The sequence below is a fragment of the Pinus tabuliformis genome, chromosome 1_1, assembly GCF_031772625.1.
Source record: "Pinus tabuliformis cultivar Carrire ecotype Pingquan chromosome 1_1, CPIR1, whole genome shotgun sequence".
In the NCBI taxonomy this organism is placed as follows: Eukaryota; Viridiplantae; Streptophyta; class Pinopsida; order Pinales; family Pinaceae; genus Pinus; species Pinus tabuliformis.
In genome coordinates this window covers 255,035,542-255,046,989 of record NC_142297.1, presented here as the reverse complement: position 1 = coordinate 255,046,989, position 11,448 = coordinate 255,035,542, and the positions used below count along the sequence as shown (strand labels likewise).

Here is an 11,448-nt window from a genome sequence, read left to right as displayed (position 1 = left end):
GAAGATGGGGATTTCCAAATTAACTTTTACCTTAAAGGGCGTGGCATTTCCAAAGGAGCTACTAGAAGCCGATGCATCACCTCCGGGTAACTGTTGAAGGATCTGGGCAAAGTTATCCATCATTGCGTTCCTTTGTCGCTCAAGGGCATCTTCGAGAAAGATTTTGATAAGATCTCCTACCCCCTCGTTTTTATTTTCATCCAACATGGGAGGGCATCGGGATTTGCGAGGCTAGTCTTGCAAAGGTTCGACCAGTTCAAGCCCTAACTCCTTATATCCCGATATCGTTGGGGACATGCAAAGAAAAACAGAGAAAAAAAAGCAGACTGCTCTGATACAACTGATCTGGATTTAAACAGGAACGCAACAAATTATAGAGATAACCATCAACACAGAGATGTAGCGGAAATAATACTTCAATTCATTAATGTAAAATACTGAAATATGCTTACAAACAAAAATGGAAATAAACCAGCTAGGGCGATGGTAGCTTATCTCTGAGAAGATATGTGGCGGTTACATGCCTCAGAACGGTGTTACAATGAGGCTCGAAGGCCTATTTATTGTTAAGAAACAATGGATAATCCTAAACATCCAAAAACCTAACCCTAGAAGATGAAACGCCAAACTGTGGGCCCTGTTTGGGTAAATTGGTACATCAACTTCCTAGGGTCGTAACTTTGGCATATGATCTCCGTTTGACATGCACAATATCTCGTTAGAAATATCTATTCGAAAAATACAACTTTGGGAAGAGCAACATTTGTCCATGCTCCCACTTTTCCCAAAAAATGTCGTCTAGGGCCTCAAAACTGCTCCGGAAGTTCAGGACCCAAAAAACTGCTAAAAATAGTAAGTTGTGGTACAATTAAGGAAACTGAAAGCGCTGAGAGAAAAAATGGTGGAGATCCAAGTGTACTTGGCAGGTGGCCACCAATATCCACTTGGATCATGAAGCCATGGAAGACCTTTACACGGGTTCATTACAGGATAAAAAGTAAGGTTGCATGATCACATTGTTAGAAGATGGAGATGCACATGGCTATCCATTCTGGGTTGCCAAGGTTATAGAGGTCATTCCAGAATTAAGATGTTGCAGGTGTTGAAGTACATTAATATGCCACAAATACATACCCATTCAATGGTGTGTACAAGGCAGAGATGGTAGTTGATAAAAAAATTGGCGGAAAGAGAAAAAGAAAGGGTACAAATATAAATCGTCACCACACAGACCTCTTAAAATTGGAGGATGTTGACATACTCGTTTAGGAATTCAATTTAAAAAATAGAGGAACTCTTCACTTCAGGATGATAAAGATTCATAAGAGGTTGCTACTAGAAGAAACAATGTTGAGATGGGTGTCTGTTGAACCTTGTCGTAGATATAAAATAATTTTGAAACCTGAAATGGTGGGCATGCATGTTGACTCAGATGGGGTACTAGTTGATGAAAGAGAAGAATATGGAACATCTTCATCTGTATCCAGTCATTCATCTGAAGATGTAAATTCTTATGGTGTGCAAGAACATATGAGTTATTTTGAATAATTGTCTAAGACAACTGATATAAATCATGTTTTCATGGTAAACTGAAATAAATATTTTAATTTCCATATGATCTTACGATGTTATGAGTAATTTTTATGTTTGTCGGATTATATGTTTTAATTATCATGAATTTATTTGTTAGAATATCCACAATACATCAATAACTTAGAGGAATAATTTATGTTTCATTCAATCTACAAGTATTGATATTTTAATTCATTTAGTCATATAATTATTTTCATAATGTCATGGCTGAAATATGTTGGAAACTTAAAGTTTTTTAATTCTACACTTGAAAATTTGTCAATTTTTTATTATTATTTAATTTTTTTTAGTTGACAACAATTAAAATTTTAGGGATTTTTAGTGTCATGATATTATATGTTTAACAACATGGATGAAAATTGTTATAATTTTAATGTGTTTTGGGTCCCATAATTTTATCTTTAACACCATTACTAAAAAATGTTGAAATTGTACAAGGGAAAGAAAAATGTTATTCTACCAACAACATTAGTGTTTTTTCATTTATTTTGCACAAAAAAATTGGTTTTAATGCCACTTTTAAAAAATGTTGAAAATTAACCTCAAAAAAATAAAACATCGTTCTGGAATACACACTTACCATTTTTGGGTTGTTTTTCATGTTTTTTGGGGTTTTTTTTTTGCTAGAGTTCTCATTTTGAGTTTATAGTTCTCGTTTCAAAGTTTACATTTTTATTGAAACAACAAAATAATTTTAGTTATTTTTAAGCTTTTCCAAGGTGTATAAATTGTCCTCATTAATTGGGTTTATGTTTGGTGGTTCGGAGGAATGATTTTTATCCTCCCCACCCAAGTTTAGTTCTTGTTAGTGGCATGTTGAACTCATGAATTTTAACCTTGTTTATTTTATGACCTTAATCCCTAAGGAATATCTTACCTTAGCCTATGGGTTGGAGGGTGGGGTTCTTCGTTACATGGAAAAGAAAAACAAAATAGTGTACAAATGTCACACAAACAAAGTATGCAATCGAACATGTAACACAATTTCAAATGAATCTCTCTTGTTCATGAGGCCATCACTACTATGGTAGCTTTATAGATATATGGGATCAGAAATATCATATTATAAATATAGATACAATCATTACATTTTAGTTATATGTTTATTGATGGAAGATGGAGAGGTCAAACAAAAAATAGTATAATCAACAAATCATTGCATATAAATCAAATATAACATCTCCCACAAGTCATCAATTGGATGTAGTTTGGGTGGTTGAGAGAAATGTTGTTATACTCCCCACTCAGGCTCAATTCTGCCATATGACATGTTAAGCCCATAGTGAGTATATCCCTATCATGTCTTTAAGCCCTATTGTCTGAGAGTCTCTTGAGAATTGATGTGTGGACATAGATCAAGCACTAAAACAAACTTGAGAAATGAATGAATATCAATGTAAATGACTTAAAAGTTTTTATGTTTTGAAATGTTACTATGGAAATTTACATTGTCCCATCTTATATTTGGGTTATGAAGTAACAAATTATTTCCTGACTTTTTGTTATTGTGGTCCTTTATGTTGTCCCATTTTATATGATGAAAAGTTCTGTATCCATATATAATAGGATGGGTTTCTTATGTTATTATAATTTACATTTTTGTAAAATGTTGTGTTTTTAATTCAAGTGTTAACTTAACTATTTATCTAATTAGCTAATTCTATATCAACATATGCTCAATACAAATCCATTTCCATTTCGATGTGGTGCATTAATATATTTCAACAGATTCATTTAAGATAAAATCCACAAATCGGGAAAACATCCCCAAGATTTCCCCATATTAAAATGTTCTTTTGGAATAATGGTTATATTGTCAAATAAATATATAAATAATTTACATTACAACAATGAACATAAATATAATAAGTTAATATCTTTATTTAAATGATACAATACACTAATAAATATTTATATCTAAACCCATTATTTATTTAAATATAAAAATCAATATAATTATAAAATAAAACTTATTTAATATTCTAATCCAGGTTTAATACTTATATCTAAACCCATTATTTAAATATAAAGATCAATATAATTATAAAATAAACCCATTATTTAAATATAAAGATCAATATAATTATAAAATAAAACTTTTTTGATATTCTAATCCATGTTTAAAATTTTATGGAAAAAGAAAAAATTGCATTTTCAAACATACAATGAAAATCTCTAACATTGAAAAAATCAACCCGTTTAATGTATAATCAACATGTTTAATTATATACATTAGTGCATAATGAATACAAAAGGATTGCTTTTTAGGAGATTTGCGCACTAATACCCGTTATATATTTGTGATAAACTTATTATAGTACAAATACATTTTATACACTACAAAAGTCAATGTACATGCTTATATTTATACTAAGTGCACCATTACGACTTATATGATTTAAAGAACATTTTGCCAATAGTCGCGCATTAGTACATGGGTGTGTATATAGTGCATAAAAATAATAATAATAAGCTTAATTAAGACCATCGACACTCCTCCGCGAAAATATTTGTGTAGGATTTATTGACAAAATTTCTCAAGCTCCGACACTAAAGGCTTTAGATAAAACCTTCACAAAGTCATCCTATTTTCCTTGGCCTGTCTATTCTTTTCGCTGAATTGATGCTTCATTGACTTTACGGTGAGCTGTGTAGTTTTCAATGGCTGTCTTAATATTTAGTATCTTATGCTTATAAACAATTCCTTTGTCCTTGTTTCTTTGGCTAGGGTTGGTTTTCTCTCATGAATTTGTTTACTAATTGATTTTTTAATCTTCTAGATTTTCAAATAATTGTCCCTTTAATTATTTTAATTAAGACATTTTATTGAAGTGTCTTTTAATTAAGACATTTTATTGAAGTTGGTTAGGAAAAATCATCTTCAATTTTTTTACTTTAATTTATTTGAACTATTTTTAGCTATCTTTTGTCTTGTTGGAAGCTTCCATTCGAGGATATTTTTAGATTTTACTTGCATTTTTATTCATTAATATTATAAAAGTTTTTAAAACATTTTCCTTTTGGTTTAGTGATATTGATATATTCAATGTGTTTTTATCTTATTTTTCCATTATCTTTTACACATACCCTTAAATCTCATTTAAATGTTGATCATTATGCACTATTTTAGTTTTTTAAGACATTAAATTTCATTTTCTATAACATCTTTAGGATTGAGTGAGGATTTAACATTTTTTGTTTTAGGATTGAGTGAGGATTTAACATTTTTTGTTTGTTTATTTGTTGATGTTTGTTTATTTTTTGATGGTTTGGTGAGGATTTAATGATGTTTAATTGAGGATTTAAAATTATTTGTTTGTTGATGTGTTGAGTGATTTATGCCTTTAAACCCCTGGTGGAGCCCTATATCCAATTCCCTTCTTTGTTATTTTTCTTATAATTTAGAATTTATATTACTTATTAGCTATTTGTTTTTAGGATGATTTTCATTTTATGAGCTTGCTTTATCATCTCTTTCATGATATAAGCCCAAAAAAATCCATATTATTAGGTTATGTGTAATTTATATGAAACTTAAATAGAATAGATGCTCATCTAAACCTAGTATTGACATCAAATGATGTTTGTAGTATGGAACCATATAAGTCTCGGGATAAGATTATCCACAAACATTGGGATAACATAGTGCATAAGATACCGCTATAAATCTTGTTTTTAGGATGATTTCCATTTTATGAGCTTGCTTTATCATCTCTTTCATGATATAAGCCCAAAAAAGTCCATATTATTAGGTTAGGTGTAATTTATATGAAACTTAAATAGAATAGATGTTCATCTAAACCTAGTATTGACATCAAATGATGTTTGTAATATGGAACCATATAATTCTTGGGATAAGATCATCCACAAACATTAGGATAACATAGTGAAAAAGATACTGCTATAAATCTATCATGCATGCTGATGTATGTTTATATTATGGGAATTGATGCAAATATAAGATAAATTTGGTGCAATAGATACCTTCGAAAACTAGATTTTAAATGAAAGAAATTTTGTGTAATGAGATGATCAACGCAAATATTGGAAAGATTTGTTGGAATTTTTATCCACAAAACTTACCCTATAGGACAAAGATAGTTCATATTATGATTTGGGTGAAAATATTAATTGTTCACTTATGGAATAGAACCCTTGTAGAATATCATATTGAATCTTTGTTGAAAAATGTTTGTATTATGAATTTGGGAAAATAGATACCTCTTGGATCTTAGCATAAAAGTCGAAACAAGCATGTACAAACAAGTGCAATTCCTCATAGAAATTGGTGAAATCAAAGGAATTTTTATTATGAGCTTAACTAGGAATCATGGTGGAAATCCTCCACAAAATTTATAGAATATATACCCCATGAATGCTATCATAAAGCTTAAGGAAATATCATAAAAAGAAGTCAAATTCAAGTGAAAGATCTATGAATAAATAGCTTACAAACCTCTGAAGTAAAGAAAGGTCATAATACATCACTAAGGACATAGTTTTAGTGAATTTGATCAAACATATGCCCCTTAAAATATAAACAAACAAAATTCAAGTCAATTTCATAAAAATAAAATAGTAAAACCTAAAATATAAGCTAAATGGAATTAGTATGCTAAAGTCAAACACAAATATTATACACATTTTGACAAAAATAGTATCCCTCACAGCTAAAGTGTGTATGATGAAGTTGAGAGTAATTCCTTCCTAAATTTAGTGAAATAGGTATCCTGGGAGACTTAGCGTTTCACTTATAGAATTTTACACTATATGGTTGAATATCATCAATGAATGGAATTTGTATTTAAGATTAAGTATAAGTCCTAGTCAAATTTCAGGTTTAAAATAAAAGAGATCCTTATTATAAGAGCAAGTGACATATAATCTATCATCTAAATTCAAGTGCAAATTTATAATAAATTTAGTGAAATAGATTCCTAGTTTTAACTTCTAAATCAAACAACCCACTACAACCATAACACCTATAAATAAATATGAAATATGAAACTAAAATTATTTACTATCTATAAGTAAAATTAAACTAAAATTATATACTATCTATAAGTAAAATTAAAATATGATTCGATTTACATCTAAATTAGATATCATATATTTTCCACTTTCATTTGAATGTGTTTAAAATTTTATCATTAATTTATATTTTTAATATTTCACCATAAATTTTACCAATAAAAAAAAATCGAATAATGTAAATAAATTCAAAATTTAGTTCAAAAACTAAAATCATGACTCTTCTTTCATAAATACATGACTCTTCTTTCATAAATACTCGCTTTGAAAATAAATTCAAGAACCAAAACTAACCATTCACCCAAACTTCAAAGTGATCCACTTGAATATTCCACGCCTTAATCATCTCATTCGAGAGGTGCGGAATGACAAATAGCCCATCATTGACTTGATTCGCTATTACTATTTACCTTGCGGCTTTCTCGCCCCTTTCTCGCCCCTTCCTCGTTCCTTCTCGGCCTCACTAGTTAGCGTTTCAACTACAAATATCGTATCACTGAACGCACCTTCGTGCAAAATGGCATTTCTCTTGTTTGGGCCTCAAGTACTCACCCTCTGTAGCAGAGTTTCAGCGCTATAGCAGCTGATCAAAGGCTTTGTATTGTATGCAATGGATTCTCGTCCTCTGCTAAATATGGTGAAGGTTGGCTTCTTGGAAATCTCGTCCAAAGTGCGCCAGTTCATACGTTTGGTGCAGAAAGTTAATGGAATCCATACCTCCAGGCGGCCATTGGCGTTTGTCAGGATAGAGGAACATGAAAGGAGCAGCAGGAATTCGGAGGGTAACAAGACTGGGAATATTTTTCCCAGGGGATCCCTTCCTCTGGACGTGGGGAAGAATATTGTTATGAGATTTGTGATAAATGTTAGCGTTCTCAACCATCCCCTTTTTGTTGAGCTGCTGGAGACTTCTGCAGAGAAATTCGGATACGAGCACCAGGGAGTTCTCAGGATTCCCTGTGATGTTTTGTTGTTTGAGAGGATCCTTAATCTCATTAACAACAGACATCTTTCGTGAATGATTTGAATAGGCTGCTATTGTTTGTAACGAAATTATCTAAATTCCATCAATGGATGGATAGGTTATACATTTTCTTTGTATTTTGGCAGCTACCGGATCCCAAGGTTATATTGATGGCAGCAGTGGGACTTTAATGCATGGCCATCTCTTTTCTCTTTTCCGGGACAGTTAATAGTTTGTGGTTGGAGAGATCTTTGCTGAGGCAGCGTTTAAATAATGAGAGTTAAAAATGTTTCTAGTTCTTGTTAGTGGAGTTTTGATCATTTAGTTTGTGGTGGTTGGAGAGATTTCGATGGTTTTTTTTTAAATAGTTAGAGCTAAAAATATTTTTATGTTGTTATTGGTTTTGATTGTTATTAATTTAATATTCACCAATCTAAATTATAATGTTTAATTTTGAAAATTAAATATTTATTTTTCAATATTATTGAAAAATCATTTTTCAAACATTTGATTAGACCAAAACTTTGAAGCTATTATTGCAAGCTTTGTATTATGTGCTAATTTTTTCAGATGTTTTTGCCTTAATTTTTGGACGTAGTTGCAATATTTATGCCATGATTTTTGAATATTTGTGCAATGAATTTTCATTGTTAAATTTTATAGGAAAAACACCTAAATTTAAAATCCTTGCAAATAGCGCACTTCCCACCATAAGTTAATAAAATATTTGAATAAAAATCAATACGAACAACATGGAAATAAATATACCTACAGGAATCACTCCCTACCCTTATTTATGTTTTATTCAATACTTTAACATGGTGTAAATGTGCAACTTAGCACTGATTACTACCATCAAAAAATTTTAGCAAGTCATTATCCTTTAGTAGGCAATTAAAGAATGAAGGTTTTTCATGTTTGAAAAAAAAAAATATGTTTATTTTATATAATGTTTTTAAGGATATAAAAATAATAATATTTTTTTCATATATTTAAAACAACATGACTAAAAAAAGAAGCTTCCCCAAACAAATAAATTCAACACATATAATACATAGCATATTGAGGGAGTTACATCCAATAGCCCTCACCTTACAATTTTAAAATCGAAATGGTTACACTATCTGTTAGAATGCAGATTTTGCTTTTGGTTTTGTCCTTTTGTTTCTCACTATTAATTGGAGTTAATGTCATTACATTTGCAAAACATCGAATTATTCATTAATAATAAATATTGGTATGAGAATTCCATTATGGTTTTGTGATTTTTCTTCTGAAAATATCTTATAAACATCTTGGGTTCTTTCATTCATCATGAAATATTTGTACAAAATGTTTTATAACATTTCTTGTGTTGTTTTATTTTTCTAATATTTCTCTGTATCATAACAAGTTTTCAAATTTTCTATTCCTTCCTATGATTTTTTTTAGTTATGTAATCCAAGTTTTCAAATTTTCTATTCCTTCCTATGATTTTTTTAGTTATGTAATCCGTTTGATATTTTCAATAGCAAGCGACATTTTATCACAATTTTTATTTCCATTAGCATGTGACTTCAAGAGATCTGGAATATTGTAACAACTATAGATCTTGTAATTCTATCATGGTCTGCATAAGAATTTTGATAGTCACTTTGGTGGTTGAATATATTTTAGCTAGCCTGGTAAAAGATAAAAGAATTTATGGTTTCATATTGTCTTGTAGGCATATATCATAAAATGTTCCTGTGGACAATATGAGGATAAGTTTTATTTGAAGGAAAATATTTTTCATTTTCTTGGAATGTAATGTCTATGCAAAGATCACTGTTGTCCCGAGTTAATTGGTACCCACATTTTTTCTTATGATACCTATGTAACATCTCTCATAGATTTACAAATAATTTTCTTAACCTTTTTAACAAACAATGGACACGACTACTAAATATTAGGTTCTAAATAATTTGATGCCATAGTTATTTACAAGAATTTTCCCAATCTCAATATATTCCATTTCAAATTAATTGATATGATGAATACTTGAGCATTTACAAGAGTAAGGAACATAAAAGAAGTTAAAGCTCAAGTTGCACAACTATGAAGTCAATTTAAGTATCCTTGGAATATATATATATTCTTGAAATAATCGGGGCAATTGGATTTAAAGACAATAACCATCGAATTAAAAAAAATGATCTGCAAAAATATTCCTGAATCAAAATAAAACATAAATTAGTAAAAACCATGATTACTATTCATTTCTATATGGACATTTTGAAAAAAATACAATAGAGAAAGGGTAGAATTTTACCGTAAATATATTTTTCCCTGTTTTAGGGCCCACAAGGACATTAATTTTTGTATGATGACATTCTTATCCAATCATGGAAAATAGCAGGCAGACAATGGTTCACATTTTCTATCGAATTACAGGATGGAGATAGCTAGTGCTATTGATCAAAATGATCCTAGCTTGCTCCTTCGAAGACTGAGTTAACCAGATTACACTTTCTCATATTTATATTTACCTTCTCATCTTGATACCCTCATGGTCATCCCTCATTGATATCATCCTTCTTCTACCATTATTTTTAAATATTTTTGCAATGGTCTTTCATTATTAAGATTCATAAAAAACCACCTAAAATTAAAATCATATTCAAGTAAATAACCTATTTATTATTAGTTATTGCCAAATATTTACATAAAAAATGAATAAAAACAGGGTAGAAATAAAACTACCTACTAACATTTTAATCTTTTATATTTTTTTTTTAGCACTTTGATCTTTTATATTTTTTCCAACACTTTAACATATAGAAATAAAAATGTAAATATACAAATTTAGCAATAACTACTACCCACCCAAATGGCAAAAACTACACTTACCATACAACACTGGTTATATTTTGGAGAGACATATAATCATAAAATCCCAAATCAAAATATAGAAACTATATGTGTGTATGGCTGGTAGGTAGGTGGCTTCGCTTGTGTGAATTCCGATGGGTTCCTTTTGGTTTATTGTTTCAAATTCCATTATATGTTAGGCTGCGTGAAAATATTGGTCGGGTATTTTTAAAATTCGTGTAAAAGAGGTTTTAAATTTCAAAGATTAAAGTATTTATCGAAAACTGGTTTTAAATTTCAAAGTTAAAGCGTTTAATAAAAATAGAATGATATATCAAATAAATTCATCGTCTTGGAGATTTTTGGAGTCAAAATGTATGAAGCTTATGAAATGCTAAGTTTATAGGTGGACACTTCATTATCATTTATGATTTAAAAGACCCTTATATTACAATATAAGGGTGAACAAAGAAGCAAATATTACAAGAAGCTGAGAAGAATGGATATTTACTTTATATTAAATTGAGGGAGAGTATATTTTATGATTTAGTAGGAGAAAGATGTATGAATTGTTTTCTTGTCCATTGACATTTTATTTTTTTTAAAATAGAAATAAATTATTTACTAAATAAAATAGTAATTAATTAGTCAATTATGTTTATATATATATATATTGTTCTTGTTTTGTGGACTTTAGAAAGGCTTTCAATACGGTTCCTAGAAACAACATTTGGAACAGATTAGAAGAGCTAAAAGTTCTTTTTGAGTTGAGAGCTGCCACTATAAGGTTATACGAGAATGTAATTGCCAAGTTAAAGAGTAATGAGAGGTGGTCGAAAGATGTTAAGTATAATATCGGAGTTAAACAAGGTTGCCCCCTCTCCCCTACCATGTTTAGCTTACATCGACAAACTAGAAGGTTGTTAAGAGGAAGCAAGATGTGCTAGCATGATCTTAGCTGGGATAGTCATCATCATTCTTCTCTACGGTGACAATATTGTTCTTCTCACAAGGTGCCCATCTGATCTTGA

General features: G+C 29.9%; 1 pseudogene; it reads left to right on the top strand.

Annotated features, from left to right (window-relative positions):
* The first annotated feature begins 7,234 nt into the window (after nucleotides 1–7,234).
* Nucleotides 7,235–7,642, top strand: LOC149212487 (auxin-responsive protein SAUR71 pseudogene; annotated as a pseudogene).
* The last annotated feature ends 3,806 nt before the right edge of the window (nucleotides 7,643–11,448 follow it).